Source organism: Triturus cristatus, chromosome 1_2 (assembly GCF_964204655.1).
Source record: "Triturus cristatus chromosome 1_2, aTriCri1.1, whole genome shotgun sequence".
Classification (NCBI taxonomy): domain Eukaryota; kingdom Metazoa; phylum Chordata; class Amphibia; order Caudata; family Salamandridae; genus Triturus; species Triturus cristatus.
The window spans coordinates 1,059,924,167-1,059,948,378 of NC_140580.1; the positions used below are offsets into that span (position 1 = coordinate 1,059,924,167).

The window sequence follows — 24,212 nt, forward strand, 5'->3', positions numbered from 1 at the left end:
GTTTGGAAACCATGGGTGAAAATCCGAGTTTCGTCTGCTGCTTTAAAGTATGCCCTCAAAGATCGTCCACGCTGAGCACTGTAAAACCAGAGCTTACATGGGCACTAAACATAGTACAGGCTTTGGGCATCCTGCATTAATGGCGCCTAGAACCCCAATACACTAACCGCCATCCCCTTCCTGCTCCCAGGCCCTCCTGGCAAACAGCGAAGGCAAGGGGCGAGCGGTTACAGAGGAACCTGGGACTTGTAGTCCTCCTCGCGCTTGAAGACGTTCTGTGGCATCACGCCGTCGCTACCCATGGGACTACAGCTCCCAGCGTGAGCTCCGGCCAGTGCTACGCAGGCGCTCTGGTGTTCGAAGGAGCGCGTCTGTTATGCTGCTTCGGCGAGGATAAAAAAGAACAGCAACTGGAGAGAGCGCGAGGCGCACGGCGCGGGAGCGGCCGGGGGTGCAAGTAATATATGTCTACTTATGTACGGACAGGGGCGGACGGGCGCGCGCGAGTCCCCCGGAGGCTGGGGGGGTTGAGCCCCTCAGATCCGAGCGGAGTGGAAACCCCCCCGACGCAGTGTGTCCGCGCAGCCTTTGTGCGCCGCAACAATGTAACAAAGCGCCGCCCGGGCGCGCTTCGGAGCGGCCGAGAAGCCTGGCTTATACATGGCTTCTCCGCTCCCCCGAAGCGGGCATCCTTGGGCGCCGCTGTACCGTCTCCGCCGCTCCCGGGGCTGCGCAGGCCGCGGCGGTAGGGGCGGGGACGGGGGGGAGGCTCTCCGTGCATGGCTCCCAGAACTGCAGGAAGAAGAGCGTTGCTCACGGGAGGGAATTTTTTTTCTTCCCTGCCCGCCATCTTTTGAAGGGGAAAATGAGAGGAGGGAAGGAGGGGTAGTAGGAGGGCTCTAGCTGGGGAAGCTTTGTGAATGTATGAGCTGGGCACGGAAGGGGTGGGCATGGGATGCGGGTGCCAGGTGGGCGAGGGGGTACCCTTGAACGTGTGACGGGAAAGGGGGTGTGGAGCGTGATGGTTCCAGAGTGGAAGGGACATATATCTCCTAGTGGGTGTTACCAAGAGCCCAGGTCTTCGCTGTGATGCTCGGCTGTGGGGGGAGCTTCCACTACCTGGCACCCTTTTTGAAATTTGTCAGAGAGGGAAACTCGAAACGGGAGCGTTGTGGGTGAAAATATTTCGTTGATTTATTCTGATCGTAGGAGGTAATCATATAAATTACATGCAGGTAGTTTGGACAGTCTGTGAGAGGAACTGAATTGATGTATGAATATACCTTAAGTTAAAAATGATGTTTTACATAGGAGCCACAGACGTCTAGTAGTTTATCCGATCGACGATCCTCGGTTATTAAACAAGCTGGCGAGTGTTAAATGGGCTGCTTTTTTTTTCGCCACCTTTTATTTACATTTGATAGTGTTTGTTTTACGCAGCAATCGGCGCTTAATTGTCCCTATTCTTGTATTTATCAGTGGAAATTGGGCTCCCGAAAGGTGCTCTCTCCACGTAGGCGTGTCTGGCTGTGGATCACAACATTTGAAGCCATGAAAGAGAATACATGAATAAATGTTATTCACCAGTTTGATGTGCTGGCTTATGACTGAATGTTTTCCAAACTGAAAACGGGGCACCCGGACTTTGTTTCAACTTCAGAATAATAATTCATGTTTCTCACCTTAGTGACCTTGCCGTGCCTAGTTCATGAGCGTCTATGTAGATGAAGATTCCTGGGGAGGTTTTAAGGAGTACTTTGAGGAAGAGTGCTGCAGGAGAGCACCTTGAAAGTTGAAGTAGATGCTCTTGATTGTGATGGCTAGCGCCGCGCCCCCCCCCCCCCAAAAAAAAAGTATGGGTGTGTTGATATGCTCTTCTGTGTGGTCTCTAAAGTTCGATGGCTGAGCTCTCCTTTAAGGCACTTGAAAGCGTTTTTCGTGCCACCGTTGCAAAAGTAATAGTAGCATTAATTTGGTGACATTCTTATTTTATACTTGATTAGATCGTTAACTTGTCTTTATTTGTTTATGCCATCAGAATTGGCATTGGTTCAGTGTCTAGCATACACACCTGTCGTGTGCACACTCTTGCTTATGTATGACGAAGATAAAATACTGCCAAAGAAAGTTTATTCAACACCTAAACTTTCTGTACAGTTGTATTGTTTGTGAAACCCTTGTTACAGAGATTAGCTAAACCATATTTTAGTGTTCGCTAGCTGGTTATAGTGGGCGATTGCAACAATATAATTTGTTTATGGCGACAAAGCTTAAAACAGGATGAAAACAACCTCGAAAAGGGGTGCCTCCAAAAGGGGCGTGGTCCATGTAATTAATAGCGTGGCACCCCCAATCGTAAACTACATTTCTTGAATTCCCATAGCCCGACCATATTTTGGTTCCTCTCTGAGCCTTCTGTTATATCTTCCAGATGTGTAACACAACAACTGACACACCTAAAATCAACCAGGACTATTCACTTTGCTAATGGCTCTTAGTTGTTAAAGATAAAGGAATTCCCGCAATAATTTTGTTGTAAATAATGAAAACATCAGAGGCATTTGGAAGGGGTGATGGTTTTCAGTGTCTCAATCACTCCTGTTATGTTCACCCCTTTTCACATCTCTTCTTGTGCTCGTCTCTTTCATCGGCACCCTCTTTTTACTCTTGTCTGAATGCGCTTCCCGCATTTGCCTTCACTTTACCACCCCCAAACACAACACTCCCACTCACTGCACTTTCTTTTACTTTTGCCTTGTCAATATGTTAACAGGTGTACCCCCATCGCACACATTTGCACAGTAACTAAATCGCTGACATGAATTACCTTGACTATTTTTACATTCATTGTTTAGACATCAGTTTGCCTTTTAACCCCTTCGCTGTGGGGGTAATTCCCCCACGGTGTGTGGGGGGGGGAGAGGGGGCGCGGTGCTCGTGACAAGCTGGGCTCGTCACGACTCCGCCCACTGATTAATTCGCCCGCACAGGTGGGGAATCAATCTTGTGTGGGCGTACCGCAGCCGTTACGACGAGCCCAGCTCCACTGTGACTCATGACGAGCTGGGCTCGTCATGAGCATAGAAGAGGTTAAAGATAAGGACTTGAATATAGGGCCCTGTTTCAATGTCCTTTTTAGGTCTCGCCTGACCCAGCGCATGTGCTGGTCTGGCAAGACATTTTGTGAGGGCTCCAAAAAGTGCTACCAGGCCAGCCTAGAGCTACAATGCGCGGGCGCGCGTGTTGCTCTTTACCACGATTACTTTCGCGGCCGCTTTGATGTTTGATCGCGATCACTTTCGTGGCCGCACGGCCGCTTTGATGTTCTCCGTGAGGCTTCAATAGATTGCAGCAGTTAAAACAAGCATTGGCATAGCCAATAGGTCTCGGTTTTGGGACCTTATAAGTGTTTGGTTATGCAACTGTTGCATGGCTAAACACTTATAAGGTCCCAAAGGCGAGACCTATTGGCTATGCCAATGCTTGTTTTAACTACTACCAAGTCTGAGAAGTGGAGGGATCCGGCTCACTTAAAGCCCAGTGGCAAATCATTATAAGAAGCCTGTTTACACATGAGAAGAGATGGATGTCCAAGTCGTGGTTCTTACCATGAAAGTCGGCCTTAGTCGAGAACTTAAGGACTGCATGTTCTTTCACTTTCGTCTTGTCAATATGTTGACATCTCTGTACCTCCTTCACACACATCTACACAGAATCTCAGTTGCAACCGGAGAAAAATGGCCATTGCTCTCTGCTCCTCAGAGAGACCAAGGACAGGCAGAGCATCAATTTTCAACCACTTACAGGCAGGGAAAGAGAAGCTCACACTGCCTTCAGGGCCAATTCCAGAGCTCTCAAACGTTAACACCTGGGGGCGACTGTTCAAAGTATGCACTGTACAGAAATAACATGGTACATAAGAAAATACAGAAACGCAACATCCTGGAAATAGCTAACGTTCTTAAGGAATGCAGGGTTAATTAAACTTTAAATATATACAGGAACTAAATTGCAGTCCTGGATTAACTTAATGATTTTTAGCTTCATTGTTCAGAAATCAATCTGAGTTACCATTTAAGTCAAGGAGGTGAATATAGTGACCTGTTTCAATGTCCTTTTAAAAAAAAAAAAAATTACTACCAGGGCCACTGGAACAGTGATTTTTGCATTCTAGATATGCCACATTTACCAAATCCATCATCTGCCGCATAATCTGCAGCTTTTAACAAAGCGCTTCTTGCTTAAACGGTTCAAATGTTAATAAATATTCAGCGACACGTGTTGCAGTGCACTGAAAGGCCCATTGCAAAGTTGGACGGGTCACCTTTTTGTTGCTTATTGCTGTATTTGGCTATTAAAATGGTACTAATGAGGTGAAACCAATGCTGAGACATTGTTACCAAATTTAACAAGCGTTGGAAATGCATCGGTTTTGCTGATGTGATGAATAAAATGCTGTTTGTCTCCAAGTTATTGCCTTGTGAGCTCTTAGCTGTTGTTTGCCAAGTTCCCCCAGTGCTCTCACACTGACTCCCTTCGCATCCTGTCAATGAAGATGCAAACTGCATGAATATTGTATGTTTCTTCAGCAACAGGAGCCGCAGATCCTGTATGATGCGCTGTCTGCTTCCAGTCTATGATTGGTGGGACCTCTGTCTATTCCAAGAAAATTGAAAAGGGACAAGTCTGGTTGAGCCGTTGAATTCCGAATTGTAAAATAAAATATGGCGGCTATCTTAGGTGTATTTTATATTGTTCTCAAGTAAGTTAATGTCATTCCTTCCATACATTTATGACAAAAAGACTGTTCACCAAAATAAGTTTATATTTTGATATATTTATTCAATAGAGTAAATATGCGATGCAATAGATGACTACAAATATAGCTAATAACAAATAGGAATGGAGCTGACATGACAGTGGCGTTCCTCATGACTCAAAGTGAAGTTACATTATTACATTTCTTTTCCTGAATGCCCATTAGTGCGTGGTGTTTTTTGTAGTAGGCTTTCCTGTCCATTTGCCCTGCATCTATTGGGATGGGAAGCAACATTAAAGCACGTCTGAATAAGCAATAGGGAGTGAACAGGATGTGGCGCAGCGGCAGAGCTGCTGACACGAGAGCTGGTGATCCCGGTTCATGTCTGAGCTGCACAACATCTGGAGATTCTGGCCAAATCACTTCATCTCTCCGGTGATAAGTTGCACTATATAAATCTGCTGCAAGACGAAAAAGCAGAAAGAGGCTACACTTTATGAAAAAATAGTTCTACCAAAGCGGATGTAAACAGTATTTCAGCTACTAGAAACTGATAAGAGAAGCAGTCTGCAACAAGCATTGGTAAATACGGGAACTAATAAAAAGCCAGAAAAGTGAGGAGGCGGCATGTAAGCCCCTTTTTTAAGTTCATATTAAAAACAATAGATTTCTCAAGCACAGCACAAACAAAACCTAAAAATGACGAAATAATGAAGTAAGTCTTGACAAACTGGTGCATTATGCCACAAAATCAGCCTTTTCTTGCTGCATAATTTACTCAACCCTGCAGCATAATTTGGCCCTCTCCTGCCTCATAATTCCAGTGGCCCTGATTACAACCAAGCCTGAGATGCGGGGGGCCTGGCCCATTGAAAGCCCAGTGGCAAGTCGCTATCTGAAGGATGTTTGCGCATGTGAAGAGGTGGATGTCAGGGTTGTGGACCCTTCCATGATAGTCAGTCATGGTCAAAAACTAAAGCCAGGCTTAAGTACGCGGTGTTAGATGATCCAATGGACGAACGAGAACCTCTGCGATGATGGTAAACAAATTCTACTCTACGAGACAGTTTACTTTTAGCCTGACAGAAAACCCTTCTCTGGGCCTAGTGCTAGTTTCTGTTGTGTACAACCCGAGTGGTAAAGACTCACTCAGATGACCGTGCCGTGCATCTCATGCAATGACTGCGTTTCCAACCTCTGTCTGAAAAGACGAACATTAACCCCAAATCTCAGTCAAATGGCAAAATGACGGGCTCCGGTAAAGTATTGTAAATCTTATCAGCCGATCTCTTTATAAAGAGTTTTGGAGATGTAGAGGCTTGAGTTCCTCGGTTGACACTCGAACCATCCATTCGTAGATTGAGGTGGGTTTACCGCCCTGCTTTAGGTGGCAGAGTGCTGAGAAGTTCCTGCCACGGGAAGGCTAATCTGTGACAGTAGTACCTTCCCCTTTCTAATTGCTAACTTAATTACATTTAGTAGAGCAACTATTGCTTTTAGACTTGCCCCCCCCTTTAATCATTTGTTTTAGTGTATTTACTCCAAATGTGAATTTTTTAACAAATGGCGTACCCTTCTATTTACCATAAATGACAACAGTTTGTGAAATCATTGTTTTGCCCTACTAGAAACTGACGCTTCTCTAAATCAGTTCACAAATCAGAATAAATATAAAGTATCTCAAACCTTCTAATTTCAATCTGTTTTGAGTGTGCAGAAGTAATAATTAATGCAGTAATAAGCTATAGATGTGTACAAATTGTCTTGCACTACTAAAAATGTGGTAAAACGCTGGTAGTGGCTGCCAGATATTGCTTTGTTCTCTGACCAGGTATTTATTGGTGTCTTTGTATCAAAGCTTGAGAAATGTAGGTTGGTGATATGGCAAGAAGACTAATGCTTGCTTTTAGGTCTGTCCTGGTTTCTGCCGCTCAGCAGGTCTTTTAGCCTAAACAATATGGAGTCCTTCTGATAAACCACTATATTCGATGTTGCCTTGGAAAACAAGGCACCATTGCCAAGCACAGAGAGAAAGATCCCAGCGATGCTGTGAGTTTGACTGTAGGTATTCCTGTCCCCTTCCTCCCGGCCTTATTGTTCTTTGTAGCCTACCAAATACACCAGTGGCCGAATTACAAATATGGTGCATTTTCCTTGATTTGCGCTGGGCGTCCATTTTAAAATGTGTGCCCAGATCAGTCGAGGAAATTGTGCCATATTAAGGTGAATGTGCTGCCTCCAGGGCAGCCGCGAACTCGCGCTGCCCTGGGGATAGGGCATTCACGTGAAAAAAGGAGCGGCTGCTTTGAAGCAGCTCTGTGTTTTCACAGTGCATGCGAGTGCAGTGAGTGATTGTACCCACGTGCAAGGGAATGTTTTGGGGGTGTCCATGGGACCCTCCGCCAGAGGGCTGCAATTGGGATGCACTATTAGTGCGCCTCCTGTCATCTTCTTTGCCCGCATCTGCAATATGGCGCGGGCGCCGAGGCAAGGGGATTCTCTCCTTTGCATGTGACCACACCATGCAAATGAGAACGCACTCATGGGGAAGCTCTGATGCTGTATGTGTGCCAGTGCTTTCGGTAATACAGAAAGGGCACACAAGCGTCTGCGGCCCCTTCTAGAATACCAAAGTTCCCTGGGTGTGAAATGCGGGCTCAAACGCCCATTGCGTCCCAGGGGCACTTCTATAATACGGCCCCAGGACAGCCCACCGCCTCACCCCGAGAGTGCACTCTTCACAGTGTGCCTCCATGAAGAACTGAGCCTTCTCCATCCCCTCTCACATTCAGCACATGCCTCTGCACAGGTCCTTCTAACCCCTTTTGCCCCCAAAGAGGTAAAACAAACCTGTCTGCTTCCGTTCCAGCAAGCAACTGCTGCCAGCCTTTTTAGATGACTCGTAGAGCCAGGCCAGCCAGATGACTCGTAGAGCCAGGCTGCCAGGCTCACTGGTTAGAGGAGGCATACCCTGAAGCAGAGGTCAGACCCGGGACCAGGGTTCAATTCCCGACGCGGCAGGGTCCGGAGCCCAATTGTCCACGGACTCGATAATTCTCGCTTCGGTGCCCACTCTAAGCACGAGTTCACACTATGCAGCTCTGGGCAACAAGCTTGCTTAATCTCCACAACGGCCCCCCCGCGGCGGGATGCCTGGCTTTCACCTTGGGGATGCCCAGTACGGGTTATCTCACAGGGAAAAACCAGGACGGGTTCCCAATGCAAGCGCCAAGATGCCCAAGGGTGAGTTGAGCGCTATATAAGAACTAATAATAATAATAATAATAGTATGAACAAGGAAGCTTTGAGAAGAACTTGTGTGAACCATTGGCATGAAGTCCACTCCTACTAAAATTATGGCCCTGGTATAACAGTGAGTTGAACGTGCTCATTGACCGTTGCGCAGTGGGGACAATCTTTGGCTCATTAGGGGCATCCAGGATATGCCGCAGTAAACCTGGGGCATAGGGCTGGCCCTAACTCAGTGATGCTGTCTGACATTGTTTGTGGCCATGGTATGCATGACAGTACTGTGGCACAAATGTAAATAATTTACTATATATAAAAATTGGAGCAGGCTCGGGTAAAAAAAAAGGAACCAGTTCTAGTGAAAATCCTTAATGTGCACCCCAGTGTATCTGCGTGGCCAATCAATTTCCTGAAACCCTGAATGAATATTTCTTTGTTGATACTGGAGTGTTAGACATCTGATTAGGGCGAGCAGTGCCTTTTGCAAAATGCTTATTTCTTCTTCTCTCCTCCAGAGTACCATGAAGGCACTACTTTCGTTTTCATGATTTTCAGTAATAATTCAAAAGTCTGTTTTAGGTCAAAATCTGTGATAAGATTTTGGGTTAACACATTGATGCTACAATGGGCCAATGAGGTGCTGTTGCTTCAATAACTTTATAGCATTGCCAGATTAACCCCCTTCTAGGTGTGGCGTTCGATTGGTATTTCTGGTCATCCAGTAAAATAATATCACAGTTAAGGGGTCTTTTTTTTTCAAAAAAGAAATCTTGGCTTTACATTGCACCGAATAAACTCTGCAACAAGGTGGTTCGACATTTTAAAGAAGTCATATGCCATACTCTTTAAAACACGACTGTGTGGTGCGATTGTTTTAAGTATTTCAATATAAAACCTCCAAATGAGGGCTTAAGGCGCTTGCTTTATAATTGATTGTATTATAGCATTTGTATAGTCTTTACCCATGTGTGAGACGCTGATGCAGGTACACACAGATAGCAACATACACCATTTAGGTAAGGTGCATCTTTGGATGGGTATTTTTGTTTTGAGACTGTGGGAATTGTTTTTATGAGTTGCTATATGGCCACCGAGGTGTATGCATGTTTTAGGACGCAGAGCCCGGCATTGTGAGAGACCCACAAATTTTAAGTGAAATAAGGACTAAAACATGTAGGTAGCTAGAACGCACTAGCCGTCCATAAGGGCAGTGAATTCTCAGGGTGTACACACAAACTGGGAGTAATCGAAGAAGGCCCAGTAATGTATATGGTAAAATGTGATAGGCAAAAAGGGTGTCCAGGAGTGTGGAATTTATTAAAATATTTACTTGTCCATGGGGCAGGCTGCTTCATAAACCTACTTGTCTTGTAACAAAATCCACTATCCCCTTTGGCGCCATATAGTGCGGAGACAAATTATGGCAAGCAATCTCATTATATATGAGCTCTGATACAGCGTCTGTGAGTGAACGCATTCTGCTCTTTCACAAGGAGCATATCGGCACACAAAGTAGTTTTGTTCAGTGCCAGTAACTACTGTGGCAGTGTGCTTTTTGAGATTAAAAAACAATTTATGCTTTTGCCAATGTTTGTTATGGCGAGGGCCCGGCAGCTCCACACCAATAAGGTTTTACAAAAATCATGCCAAAACAAGTCCCACATTGACAAAACTGAAAAGCTGACCACCTATTTCAGACATACTGGCTTTGCCAATGCTTGTTTGTGTCTCCTATAATCTTATTGAAACTGGTTACGCTGATTTTCCATTATGAATACTACCATGCACCAACACATGTTACTAAATGCTTCAAAGAAATGGTACCTGAAATTTTACAGTAGTTTAGCAAAATGTTTTTTTTTCTGCTTTCATTTATTAGGCATTCTGGGAGCATTATACATAGCCTCATATTGCTAAAATTTGAAAACGCGGGTACACATTTTTATACTGGAACCACTGTCAGTAGTGCAGTCAGAGCTTATAACATTTACTTAAGAGTGCTCACCATAATAATAAAGGCTTTCAATTAATGAACCATAAATACAAGTTTGAACAGCATTAACATATGGACAAGCATTAACTACAGACAGTACCTTTCCCTGATCAATCATGTGGTACTGTGTAATGGCAGCCAAAGGGTTTGTGCTGTAGGGTGTTGGGCCCATTTCCCCCAAGGATAAAATACACATGAAAACCTGTTGCCCTTGACCCCAAACAATATGTCCTGGGCGTCGGGCTATAGGAATTCCACATCCCTGGTGTCAAATGAGTAAAGCAATAATACAAAGTAAAATTGGTGACGTCAGCAGCCCATGAACAGGGAAGGAAGTGAAAGAGCATTCAAGGCTGGCAACCTGAGCCGGGACTAGGCAATCTTTAAAAATCCTAGATTCCAGCTATGTATGCTAGAAACAATGAAATCAACATTTTGAGCAGAGGTTTGCACCCCTGCCCCCCCCCCCCCCCCTCACCAAGCCAGATTAATACCCTTCTGGTGAGCAGTAGCTGTGTCTTGACTCAGACCCTAGCCAGGCTGGCCCTCTGTGAATGCGTGGGTGGGTGAAAGGGGGAGTTGGTTGGTTGCTGCCCTGACACCACAGGAGTTGATCGGCTTGATTTAGATTACCCTGCTGTCCTCCAGCATCCATGAGAAGCCAATTCTTTTCATAGATCCTAGAGATCTGTGCTCTTTCAAGTTTTACAAAAGGATGCCTCCTTCTGACAAATTTGTGCCAGACCACTTTCACTTTCATTATTAGTAGTTTACATATCAGAGAATAAAAGTAGCCAGTGTGGTGAAAGGAGTTACTCTGCTTCCATTGTTTAGACAAGGTCTGTAGCAAGGCACAGATTTGGTATCTTGTCAATTTATTTAGTCTTAGTCCGGCTCTTCTCTTACCACCTAAGCTTTTTGAAAAACACTTTATCAATTCCTTCAATTTAACTTAAGTTCAGATCTTCTCTTTCTGGTCCCTTACCATTCTGCAGTAAGTGAAACTCTACATGTATCTTGAGGGGCGTCTCTGATTGGAGGAGACAACCACCCTATTGTTGCGCTGTCAGACGTTACTAGGCAGGGTCATACTGGTGACTCCCTCTGCGGGGGAAATTTTATAACCTGCGGATCGGAAAATTGCCCCTTGGGTGGTTGTTGCACAGGAAGCGGTTTATGTAAAAAATGACATGTATATGAATGAGGTCAGTTACTTGTTGGGGTGTAAGTGCATTGGGACCAAGTATTTGTAGGGTGTGAGTGAATTAGCAGAGTCCTCTGCTGTGTATGACATAAAGACTAGGGCTAAGTATTAAAATAGCTTTCAAACACTTGATGATTGGGGCGTAAGGACCCTGCCGACATAAATTTGCATTGGGAGAGAGCTTTGATATTGTAACTTATTATTCGTATAGCGCTTGGTACTAATATTTGGGGCACTGAAGTGCTTACCACACGGATAGCAATCTACACTGTGTAGGGTGTGTGTTTGGATTAGCGTTAGTGTTTTGAGCCTATGTGGAAGGATTTTCATGTGACATTGACCTCCAAGAAGTGGTTATTTTGTTACGGATCTTAACTCCTGGCACTGTGATGGGTGACGATATGTTGGAGATTAGTGGGCATATCATAATTGAAACGACTAAAATATAAAGCCAGCTACATAGCGCCATCCTGGCCATAAAGACAGTAGTGTGCTCTACCCCAAGAATGCCTTTTTTTTCTGCAGATTGCTTATCTGTAAAATCGTTCTTAGGCTTTGGTTCTTTACTGCAACTAGGTTGTTCCCCCAGGGTGTCTGCTCCAGATCTGCTCAGTCACAACTGATGTTGACTGTGCGCCCAGGATTCCCTGACCAGCACTAGTGACCTGGTTCCCTCTTTTCTTTGTGCTTGTATGCTAGGATCCAAAGTGGGGTCCGTTAACAGATTTTTACTTTGTTTTTGGAATCTTTTCTCTGATTTTGTTTTTGTATGTTTTGGAGTAGGGATGTGTATCTGAAAGAACAGCTTTAAACCCCATAATAAATGGAAGTGAATGCTGTCTGTATCACCATCATGCTACTTTTATTTGGGGATTGAGACACATCCCCTTCCTGTGATCAGTATGTACCGGTGCAAATAAAAGCTGCCCAAGGGAGAGGTTTGGTAATGCAGACTATCAGCAGAGGGGTCAACATTTGGATTGCTTTGGAGAGACACTGAACAAGGCATCTAAGGGGAGAGCATCCTTGTATAATAACATCAACATCTTCCACATTAATAATCACTCTGAAGTGGTGTATGGGTGCCATCTGCCCTGCTCTCCAACTCCAGAGGAGACCGGTTCTTCTTTACAGCCTTTGCCAGTTTTTGACAAGTTTAGTTTGAGGTATTTGTTCTACCCCTGGTCCTGACTTCTTCATTTCAAGCATTTCATAATGCCATGACGGTAGTCTTATACCCCTCCCAAACTCACCAGTATGCCTACCCTATCTACCATGCAAAGCTTCCTGGATTTGGAGTTTGTATTTGTTCCATAGATGTGCCCCCCCCCCCCCCCCCCCCGTACCAAGTTCACAGAAAAACATGTTTACTACATACTCAGTAGTAGCCCATTGGATCCATAAAACACAGCCCATTCTGTCTGTGCCATCTACACATTTACAATTTAGGCTCTTTTCACTGATCTGATTTTGAAATTTTCAACTTCAGTGAGTTTCAGATTTTTAAAATTGGCCATCTGCTTAAAATACTATTACCGCATGCGCACATGCAGTGTCTTATTTAGCTCCCATTAAATATGAATTGTATATAGCTCAATTAACCTACGGCTTGTAGGCTTACCTCAGTGGAATTTGTTGGTATCATTGATTAAGTCTAGATTTCAGCCAAGAAAGATCCTGAGAAAAAGACGTGGCGGTGCATGTGTTTTTTATTTGTTATTAATTTACACTTTTTCTTTTTGGTGAGTACTTTAACAAAAATAGAATTCTTTTTAAATAAATTGTTGATGTGACTATAATATGACTTGCATTGATTTGGTAAGGCTAAAGACTGCATTATCAATTGTTAAAGGGCTTTAAGGTTACTAGAAGAATTTGTTAGATTTTTTTTTTTGGGTGGCGTGACTTTCAAAGGAGCTGTTGCTAGCAATATACATTAAGTGGGCCAAGGGTTCGGCTTTTTCAAGAATTTTCTTATTTCAATTAGCCTCTTTCAACCAGTGGCTTGAAGTGGTCAGTCATTTCTTGGATAAGCACTGTGTAGTATTCATATCCATGACTTTAAACAAGTTGAGAATTTAAAGTGTCAGAAACCCACTGATCCTTGGAAAGTCTTTTTATATCAAACATGTTCTCCTTCTAAAAGAGTTTTTCCACTTATTACAAACTGAACCAGTTGATAACTGATGTGTAAAATCTCTTGATTCCCAGGCAGCTGAGTGCATTTTTTGGCATGTAAAATTAACCCTTGCATTTAATAAATCCTCACATTGTTATGTTTAGAGTTGTTAGCTTGCACTTTGTTGCCAGCTTGATGACATATTGGAGACCTGGTATCAAAGTGAGATCCATTTAATTCCTATGTGATGGGCTCTGTGCAAGAGTTGAAGTATAAGTTTTGGGACCCATAGGTAATTAAACGTAAAAGAGTTCTGGTTGAAAATATGTAAGACTGCACTCATTTATTTTATTTATATAGTTTTATTTGGTGCGAAGAAGACCCTTTTGGGCGACAAAGAGCTTTACTAAAGTAACAAGGAAAGGTATGATACAGCACGGTAGTTAGTGTACATCGGCATAATACCATTTACATAAACCAGTGGTCAGACGTGCACAAAGTCATACTGGCATGTGCAAAGTCCGATGGGTGTCAGAGTGGTGTGTAGATGGTTGAGAAACCAGGATCTCGGGGTAAGAGCGGTGTGGCGATAAGCAATGACACCCAAGCATAAAAAGGCGCTCTTGAGGTGGGGAGGTGTGCCATCAGTGTGAGAGGAATTTGTTGCATAATATAGTATTTACTTATTTCTTGAAGATTGATGTGGATGGGTTGTGTCTATTCTCGGGAGTTCAAGATTTTGGGGGCAATTCCAGAGAAGGATCGGTTGTAGCTTTTCTTTTTGTAAATTTTTTTGTGGCATGAGTAGTAAGGAGCTTGAGCTTCTGGTGGGTTGGTTTCCATCTGATAGGGTCAGTGTCTGGGTTATGTACGTGGGGGTATTGAGATGCAGTGTTTTATGGGTCAAACAAGCAATTTGGAGATGGGATCTAGATTCATCGGGTAGCTATTTCTGTGATTGGAGGTCAGAGGTGATATAATCACTTCTTAAAAAATCTGGTGATGAGCCTGGCTGACGCATTGAGTAGCTTTCAGCTCTTTCTTTGGGAGACTGACAACGGTAGCACTACCATACACTAATTTTGATAGTACAGGAGCGTGTACTGCTGATTGGAGGTCTGCAGAGGGGATGAAAGGTTTTAGTTTCCTTAGTGCATTCAGTTGGAGGTTTTCTCCTCTTGTGGCGGCACTTAAGTGCTTTTGCATAGGGAGGGCATCGTCCAAGATGATACCTAAGGATTTTGCTAAGTCAATGTGTGTGGTACAGTTTAAGGCAGTGAGATGTGGGAGCCATTCTTTCATAGCAGGGGTGATGGCGGGCGGAGAGATCAATAGGAATTCTGTTTTGAGGGCATTGAGTTTGAGGTGGCTGCGATTCAATCAATGTTGCTTTTAGATCAGAATGTTATTGAGGATATTGATGTCATCAGAGGGGATTTTCATACATTGTGCACCGTCGTCTGCATTCATGTGGTAGGAGATTTGGGAAAGCTTGAGGATTTTGGTTAGGGGCTTGGTTGGGGGTATAGGTTGAACAGTGTGAGAGTAGAACCTTGGGGTACCCCAAGCGACACTGGTGACTGATCAGAAATGGCGTGGTTGATTAGAATGCACCGATATATCTAGTGAAGGAAAGAGGAAAGCCATTTTAGCACGGCACCCGACGAGACCCATCCTGTGTTCCAATAGTTTAAAAGGGTTTCATGATTGACCTTGTCAAACGCCGCTGACAGAACAAGTAGGCAGGAATCATTTTGTTCACGTGATTGTAAGACATCGTCAGCAATGTGTACTATGGCCGTTTTGGTGCTGTGACCAGGTTGAAAGCCAGATTGGTTGAGTAGTTGGAATTGCTCAATGTGATTGTGAAGCTGTAAGTGCACACAATTTTCCACGAGTTTGGCTAAGGTTGAGATGTTGGAGATAGTCATCGGTGTTTGACACTATACTCTCATAGTGGAACCCTAGTTTGTTCTGTCCACATCCTTCCCGGAAGGACCTGGGAATATACCAAAATATATTCTTATGTTCTTGACCAGCTGATCAAGTGCTTTGTTGAGACAAATCTGCTGTATGGCCATACTGAATTTGTATGTAAACCACTGTTGCAGTTCCGCAGTGAGTCCCATGTGCCCCACTTTACTGCCCATATCACAGGCCAGTACAAAAAGTGCCTATTATGTATTCCCGTGGTACAGCGCTTGGCAACTGCATCATCAGTACTGTTAAACCTTTTAGCATGTAGCATCATGCATGATTATCATCTCTTGGGCATCTATTATCTTTGATATTCTGCTTCTTATTAAATCCTCGCCTATATGGTTCTTTAATTGCTGGTACCATTTCATATTTGATGAAAAACTGAAACATTTAAGGGGGACCACTGCTTCCGAGTGCCCTCCAAGGAGAACTGTCACACGTGTTGCTTTAAAATCCAACACCAAGTTCTCATCTGTTCTTGTACAGTGCACCAATAAAAATGCCCTTTTAAGCTTCTTGAATTTAATGCCTTGCCCATTTTCAGCTTTACCTGTGTTTTCTTTTCTAAACTTTGAATGATACTTTGTTATGGACGATACTTTGTTATGGATAACTGTAATAGTACGGTTGACAGATTAGTAGTTGATTAGTGTGACCCTAGCGGTGCCCAACGTCCACATAGAAATTCATTTGTCCCCAAAGTGTAAAGAAAATGTATATTTAAAATGTGCGTCATTCCATGTAATACTTGGACCACGTGACACACTGTTTGCATCAATTGAGTGTTTGCTCGATACATGAATTAATAACGTTCTTGTGAGCAATGGCTTTGCAGCAAATAGTAAAAAGAGAAATATTCAGATAACCAGTCTAAAAAATAAAAAAGGAAAATTAGCTTATATAAAAATGTAGAGAAGTAAGTTGTAGTCAAAACATTGTCTGTGTTCTTGTTACAGAATGGTATTTAAGAATACACAGTGATACTTGTGCAAAATATCAAACACTATTGATTTTTACAATATTAGATTCTGCTTTCTAAATGATAAAAATGTAATAAGAATTTCCAAGTCACTTCTCTTTGGGGCAGGCTTGCCATAGGAGCTGGGATGTTGTAACAGTTTTCAAGTGCTTCCTCGCATGTGCCTTCATTGAGGAATGTTGGTTTAAATCTGTGCACCCCAACAACCCCCTTGCTTCTGGTCACCACCCCTTCACTCACGAGGGTTAGGCTTTATGGTATATCAATGTATCATGAATTTCAGTGACTCAAGGTGCCTCCCTTTTCTTAGTGGCCAGAATGCTTTATTTAGGCTGTCCTTCTTGCTCTTGTGCATGTTTAAATCCAGCTTCCTCATTTGGCTTCTACTTCTTGCAATGATACTTTTTTTTGGTTTGCATTTATTAAATTCAAAACTGACATCAGGTATGGGATAACTATTCTTCGGGGTTTTGCCACAGTTTCACCCAATAGGTAAGAAGTATCATGCTCTATGCTTTTTTTTCAGTTCACATTCCGACTTTATGCTTTAATAAGATCAAGTGTTTCTTGTTTAAAGCGGAGTCATCTTGAACAAAATTTTCCATCACCCGAAGGACAGTTCACGTTTTGAATGCTCAGCTCTCTGACACAGTGTACAGCAGTGGTGCCAGATCTAGTAGTATATGCTTCTTCAGGAACTCATGTGATCTGATTATGAAGACCCGAGCTAAATCGGTCTTCCCACCCCTACACCAAATAGACTGCGGTTAGGGAGCAATCCAGGTTCCACTAGAACTGGAAAATATTTTTAACCTATCTCTTAATGGTTCATAACCTCACTCTCTGAACCAAAAATCCCCAACATGACTTTAGTTTCTTGCAATTTCATTCTAGGTGTTTCTTTGGAAACTACACAGCAAATGCTTATTAGAACTTATGGCTAGATAAATGATTTAAAATAATGTGGTTTTGGTATCTGGACTTGATCCTGGTTTGAATATCTGCAGTTCAAAAGTGATGGATACAAGTCTTGAATTATTCTGCAAATCCATCTGAGGAGTTGCTTGTAAGACTCGATGTAGCCCAGACTTCTCTGACTTTCCCATCTGAATGGTAACACAAACTATCTTCTAGGCATTTCAGTTGTATAGGGCTGCTTGGTGGGATGCAGCTTGGATCTCGTGGCACAGTAATCTTGAGAACCGCGTCTGCACTTAACGGTGCCTTTTAGATTGAGTCACAAAGTGGGTAAAAATTCTTTATTAATTTAGATGCGCTGGTAATTTCTCTACGTACATTTAAACCCCTTATTTCTTTTTCTCATTCCTGATGGGCACTAGCCTTGGCAGCAACTTTTTAGCCCTGCTCCGAAAATCACAGTGCCCTTATTCAAAGGTTACAGGTCTACTTGTTTGGGCTGAATGGTTTCCTTTTTAGACAGTACTTGGGCTTATTCTATATGGTGGATGTTTCTTTTCAATGGTAAAAAATAATTTAAAAAAAAATATATATATATATTCATATTCTTGAGCATTCTGCCCATTTGACACTTTCTTACTATTGGAGCAGTCGTAAAATTTGAATTCTTCAATGTACACATTTTATGTATTTCTCTCACAGTGTGGTGAAGGTCTGCTTCTTAAAAGAATTTGTGATTTTAAATGTTTTATTTATTTGAATGTAGCTTTGAGATCGACCAGTACAAAAAAAAGTTACTCTTAAAGTAATAATTAGTGTGGAAAAGGGACAATTTGGATAACTTTGTTGTAAAAACCCTTTTGGGCATAGAATATTAAATTTTTCTACAAGCAGGCTTGCGTGAAAGTGAATTTGATGTTTTAGCTGCTGCATGTATTAGCAAAATCTACTTGCACTTTCTGTCCTTGAGGAATTTTTAGATTTTATTAAAATAGTAATAATTTTTACCTTTCTGGAAAAGAACTATTTCTTGTTGGTGAGCTAGCGTTGTGTAAGTCTAGGGCCCTGGAGAACCGAACCAGATTTTCAGAGACCCGTACGACTTAAACCCTTTTGTCACCGTCCCAGCTTTTTATAATTGAATGGCTTCAAGTGTCATTGTGGCATCAGAAAGATAAATCAAAGGTAATAGTGATACTAAAGCCCACACAATGCCATTGACATTCTGCTAAAGCCTGTTGCTGTGAAAAGTAAGCTATGCAGTTTGGGGTTTTAACATGCACAATGTTTCTTGGATCATATTTGACTTGGGCCCCAACCATAAGATACTGTGAACCAAAAATGTTGATACGATAAGATGCAGTGAACCAAGAATTGCCAATTTTAATAGCATCTTTTTTTTGTTTTTTGTTGTATTGTTAAACTTGAACAAATATTAGTCATTGAAGAAGCCATCAGGACACAGAGGCCAAATTTGAACTCATTGTGGGTAAAAAATAGCTGTTCTCCAACCCACCATGTATTGGAAAAGGCCACTGTGCAGCTATTGAGGAGTTTCAAGACCAGGAAGAAAGATTTTAACTAAATTATGCTTTCAGCTCCCTGGGCCTATTATCAGACTTCGAGGGCAACTTCCGCAGTAAAGAGCTCTTTTCGTTTGATAGCCTTCCATGTCTTCCATTGCTTCCTATGTCATTACCTTTTTGTATCTGTGCCTTCATCTATTTATATACATGATGCGTCGATGTATATTTGTACATAATGAGTCTTGCGACTGCAGGAAGCTTTAAGCAGCACTTCACATCCTTTTTTCTGTACTTTGATATTCGTTGACATACCATCAGAAGTATCTTAAGGACATTTGGGCTGAGGCCCTTCAGGGAAAGAGGAATGGCACTTTTACCAAAATAGGTTTCACCTATACTTTTTGGTCTTAGTCTAGTTCATCTATTGACAAAAACAATAAAATTGCTTTTGATAAATATTGTATCTTGGTAAGTTATATTTTACTGTCAAGTACTATGTAGAATCAAAGTATAGAATGGAGCAGTTTCTTTTAGTACTCCCTGACATTGATCATAACAATGGTAAAAGGAAATGTTGTTACTTTGTAGGTCTCGCCTAGGCAGCGTTTGCACTGTCTATTCGAGATATGTTGTATTCCGGATATGGGCATTGAACACGCCCAGCGCTTCTGGTTGGTTAATTGGCATGCCTTTCTAAATTCCTTTGCTCTGGTTGATTTAAAACTTGCCATATGTCCCGCCTTTGTGTGCTTGGTTCTCTCCCAGAGGACCTCACCAGTTGTTTTTTTCGTTGGCCATCTGCCTCCTCGCTCGCACCCTTTCCATCTCGTCATTGCTGCCGTCCGTCCTGCGCTGCTGCTGACCTGCACGACACTGCATTGACTTTTGTAGCATTCGTTGGAAGCCGTGCTTCATTTTTAAACATCTAAAGCGCGGTGTGCCGCCATTGCTACAAAGATCAATAACTTTTATTTTTTTTAAAGGCAAGCGGATGTCACATTTCTTTCTCATTTGTAAAGCCAATAGCTCTGCATTTAACTAATGTGAGACCTATTGCATTGCAAATGCTTGTTTATGTGTGGACATTTGTAGTTCATTGGCCTATCCAGAGCTACAGAACAGTAGTTCCTCTTTTCACTTACTTAGTTTGTTCCCTATCTTTTGCCAACCCCAAGTATCAAGTGCCCTCTTTAACATTCTCGCTTCTCATCAATGTTCTAACTTGATCTGTCGCTGAAGAAGTTCTGGTATATATTGTATTTAATCTTGCAACATTTATATTAAATGCCTGAACCAGTGGCCTCCTTTCAAGCTCACTGTTTCAGTTGTTCAGCTAATTTAAACATTTTGATCTTCTAATAGGGCTTCCATTAGCTAGGAGATTACTTTGCACATTGCTTACTTGATTTGCAAGTTGTAGTTAATCTCTTTCACGGCCCATTTTAAGGCAGAGATGGGTCAGATGTAATCTTGGGCTACCTGGTTGTTGGTCTTTTTCCCCCTTCACTAACACACATTCAGTGATTGCTTTGGTTGTGGTGCATAGTGAGTGGAGTGAGATCGCAATCCATCATAAATCTTAAAGATTTTGCACAATAATGGTGAAGTATAGATCATTAATCTTGAAGCTAGACTGTTTCGCGTATCCTTGGTCAATAATGACATTGTGCTCCCAGCTGGCAAGTCTTAGTGTCTTTAAAAAAAAAAAAAATTCAGAAATAAAGTTGTATGGTCTGCTTACAGCCTTTTAGGTATTGTGCCCAGGTGGAACATTCCCATAAATCCTTAAATATTGACTTTTAATAGTGGTGTTCACAGAATTCCGTTCTGATTCCATTCATAAATGCTACTTTATTTTTTCTTGCATAGAAGGAAATTTGTCCTTTTTTTTTTTTTTTTTTTTTTTTTTCTTCGCGTTCCATTTACTCATGTTTCACATCTAGACTAAAGTGTATGTAAACATTCATAAGATTCTTTTTAATGGTTGTTCCACCCCGGGCTTTTTTCCTCTTTAAGACAATCTCGTTAATTTGCAAATATACTTTAGAACTCGCTGTCAAAAAATCTTTCAGTTCTGACTTCTGTTCGTGTCCAGTTTTGTAGAAACTTCCACCACCTTGGTTGGGGCTTGTTTCTGATTCCATGCTATCTCTACTTTAATGCTGACATGTTAAAATGTCTGGATATATGGTGCTTGATTGCAAGTTAATTGAGCAGAAAGTAGTTTGGATGCGTTGTTGTTTTTATGCACCGAAGAATAACATTTATATCTGCAACCCCCCCCCCCCCCGTCTTAGCCTCCATGTATCTATTATGTGAGCCTTCATAAACTGACTATTCTTAGCTTGGGTTAAGGCATATTTAGTAGTGTTTATTCTGTAACTTAGTGACATACTAATTCCCCCACTATAACGGGAGGTGTCGGACAAGAAATCCGACTCTAAATTTGTATAATGTCCAAAGTAGGATGCCCATAATCCATTTGTGTCCACAATCCATTTATTTCCATGGATTCAAAAATCTCCAGCTTATCACATAATTTCTATAATGCTAGAGTATGTTATGTTCACCAAACCTACCCTTAGCTACATTGACAGCAATACCTGTCTAAATACCTTTTGATGTGAGGGAATACCTGTGTCCACACACACTCCTTTAACTTTTTACCCAGCTTCCAGTTACTTCTGATGATGTATTCGCAGAAGAAGCACTTCATCTGATATTCTTAATTTTTTTTTTTGTTCAACCTTTTATACACTGGTCTCCAACCTTTTCTGTAATACTAGCTACTTATGTTCAATGAAACTCCTTGGGAGATATTAATATTAGTATTGTAATAGTGACCACATCAGGCAAGATTACATTAGTGGGCACCATATGCAAGATTACTACCAGCGATCCTCTCAGTCCATCAGGCATGGTTGCAAGCTGTAACGTATAAAAAGCTTTGCCAATATAAAATGCCTGTACATAACAGCCATAGCTGCAATGCCTCTGGCACCAAGGTAATAACATTTGTAAAATATTTTGCCAGGGTCACATGATCTGTCTGTGAAATATCAGCCGTAAATATATTTGGGCCATTCTGGGGAAAAATACAATTTTGTCTCAACTATACTCTAACTTTTGGAGTACATTAATAATTCAACCAAATAAAAACGTTTGTGTTCTGGACTGCACACAGGAGAGCTACTAATAGGGACCTGGAGAGCTACCAGTAGCTTACAAGTGTCTTGTTTGAGAAGCCTAGTCTATAACCTTTTTACCTGTTTGGAACAGTTGACAAATCCATTTTATATTTAAGCATATAAGTATTTCTGTTTTAGGGCGTTATAAATGCTCTATTTCTGAGCTTTTGATCGTTAACCCCTTTAGGAAACATTGCCCTGCTAGTGCATTCAAACATAATATAGGAGATAAGGTACTAGGATGTGATGATTGAACAGTCTGGGGCTTAATTGTGCTTGCAGTGTGTGTCTTTACATTTGTTTAGTTGAAGGCTATTCTGACTTGCCCAGTTTACAATTTGTTGACGTAGCACGATTATGTCAGGCCTAAACATTGGTTATCTACTGAAAAAAGGGTTTGAATGGCAGCTATGCTCACCATGTGAAAGAACAAAACTAAGCATTTCTACAGTTCATGTTCTATTTAAGCTCTTATTGTAGTGCATCCCGAGAGCATAGGCTCTGTTGTATGTGAATGAATGAAAAAACATAAACTGAGAAACCACATTAGGCCAAATCATGGAAAACCAATTTTAAGTAAATGGAAATTTAAGGAAATATAAATAAATGGAAAATTAAAGGAACAGTTAGAATTTAGATATGAAAAGGGTTTTTGGAGTTCGTGGATGGAGGAGTTTAGGGGAGGCGAGAGTTTTTTTTATGGTTTTCCACACTCCCAATGAAGGGAAGGAGCAATGATAGCATGCCATTAATTTAGGCCATGAGTTTTGCAATCTTGCATCAAAGAAGAGTGGTGGGTGGGAGGGAGGGTTATGGTTCATTATTAATGCTGTCCTCATCGGGCTCCCAACTTCTTTTGGGAATATGTAACCTCTTTGAAGGAACCAGACGTTCTGTGGGGCTGGCCTTTTCTCACCATTTGAGGGACATGTCTAGTCATTCTCAGCCCTCAAATGAATCTTAATAGAAGTCTTGAATGACTTCCAAGTCTCTTCAAATGTAAGCATTTTGTTTGCCAGTTTTGAAGCCTGTTTCACCATTGTTTAGATTTGCCAAATCTTTGACCACCATAAACTTGGTGGGGGATGATGCATTTTGCTTCCAACAGTAGGTCAGAGTCATTCCGCTTGCTAGGAGAAAATGAGAAAAAGTCTCCCCATGTTAGTGCATAGTATAAACTGTATCTTCCCCCAGGAGCTTAAGGTTATTTCGACTGTATCGAGCAGAATCGTTGTTCCTGATGTGTTGAGGTTCAACATGGACATCCAGTAGGGTTGAATCTGAGGAAACGTTTACTAGAAAATTTGTGGTCGGAACTTCCAGTCATAGCCTTAAGTCTGATCAGAGTCCGATATAAGCTGCTGCTGCCCTTAGCCAAATGTCCTCCCACTTGTCCTCATCTAGACTTCTTCCTTACTCCTTCTCCCAGTTTCCATTTAGCTATGTAGGATTGGTTCACGGCCTACATCTAGTCCTGATACAGGCGAGAAATGCCTCTTCAGGCACAGGCTTCATCAATTTTTTGTTTCAACAGGCATTACATTTGTGACTTCCCTTAAATTGTGACACTATTCCTTCCCCTCCTAGCCAATAAAGGGCTGGTAATATTACTTTTTCTTCACAAACAACAATGCCACTTTGGCAGGGGTATATATACTTTATGCTAGTTCTAAACTGTGTGCCTTGTGCCTAGAACTGCAGAACATGTTATAAATGATTTCATATTGAGTGGGTGTTTTTAGAGGGCAGTGGAAGGTGGCACATATAAGAACAGTAGCAGTTGATTACATCGTTATATCATTTTAAAACCCTCTTGAAATGCTCCCAACCTTTAAAGCTGCAAAACTGTCCCAAGTGTAACAAAACTAACCCCAAAACGTAATCGCTGTATCTTTTGTGCTTAGACCGCACCTGTTATGTTGCTACATCTAAATCCTAGTGCAACAAAATACTAACTACTGATATAATATTTCTTAGACTGTTATAAAATAACTTATTTAGGACCTTATTTAAGATGTGCCACACTGCAGTTCAGTGTTCCTGGGCAGGCCAGTTTTTCCAATGTGAGCTTGGCAGTCAAGCAGGCTCAGTGTAGGTGTACCTTTTTAAATTTGTCAGTATCAGTCTGGTCCCAGTATGAAGAGCTCCTGCCCTTTCAATCTAGGCTAAGTGGTGACTGATTGTGGTTGCTACTTGACACTAAAAATGGATTTGTAGGCATCTTTATGTGATGTATTGTTTTCTTTATATGGTGGTTAAAATAATGTTTTCTTAATACATGCAAAATTGACCGAAGA

The 24,212-nt window shown here is 42.0% G+C and overlaps 1 protein-coding gene across 7 annotated transcripts in view; it reads left to right on the forward strand.

Annotated features, from left to right (window-relative positions):
* Positions 1 to 324: 324 nt before the first annotated feature.
* Positions 325 to 24,212, forward strand: part of BRD3 (bromodomain containing 3) — a 336,658-nt gene continuing 312,770 nt past the window's right edge. For 4 of the 7 annotated variants that reach the window (XM_085612657.1, XM_085612615.1, XM_085612646.1 and 1 more), the window contains exon 1: positions 325 to 457. The gene's annotated coding sequence lies outside the window, so the exon portion shown is untranslated. Of the gene's footprint in view, positions 477 to 1,145; positions 1,213 to 24,212 lie in introns of those variants that run through there. The other 3 variants (XM_085612632.1, XM_085612624.1, XM_085612641.1) reach the window with 3 other exon arrangements.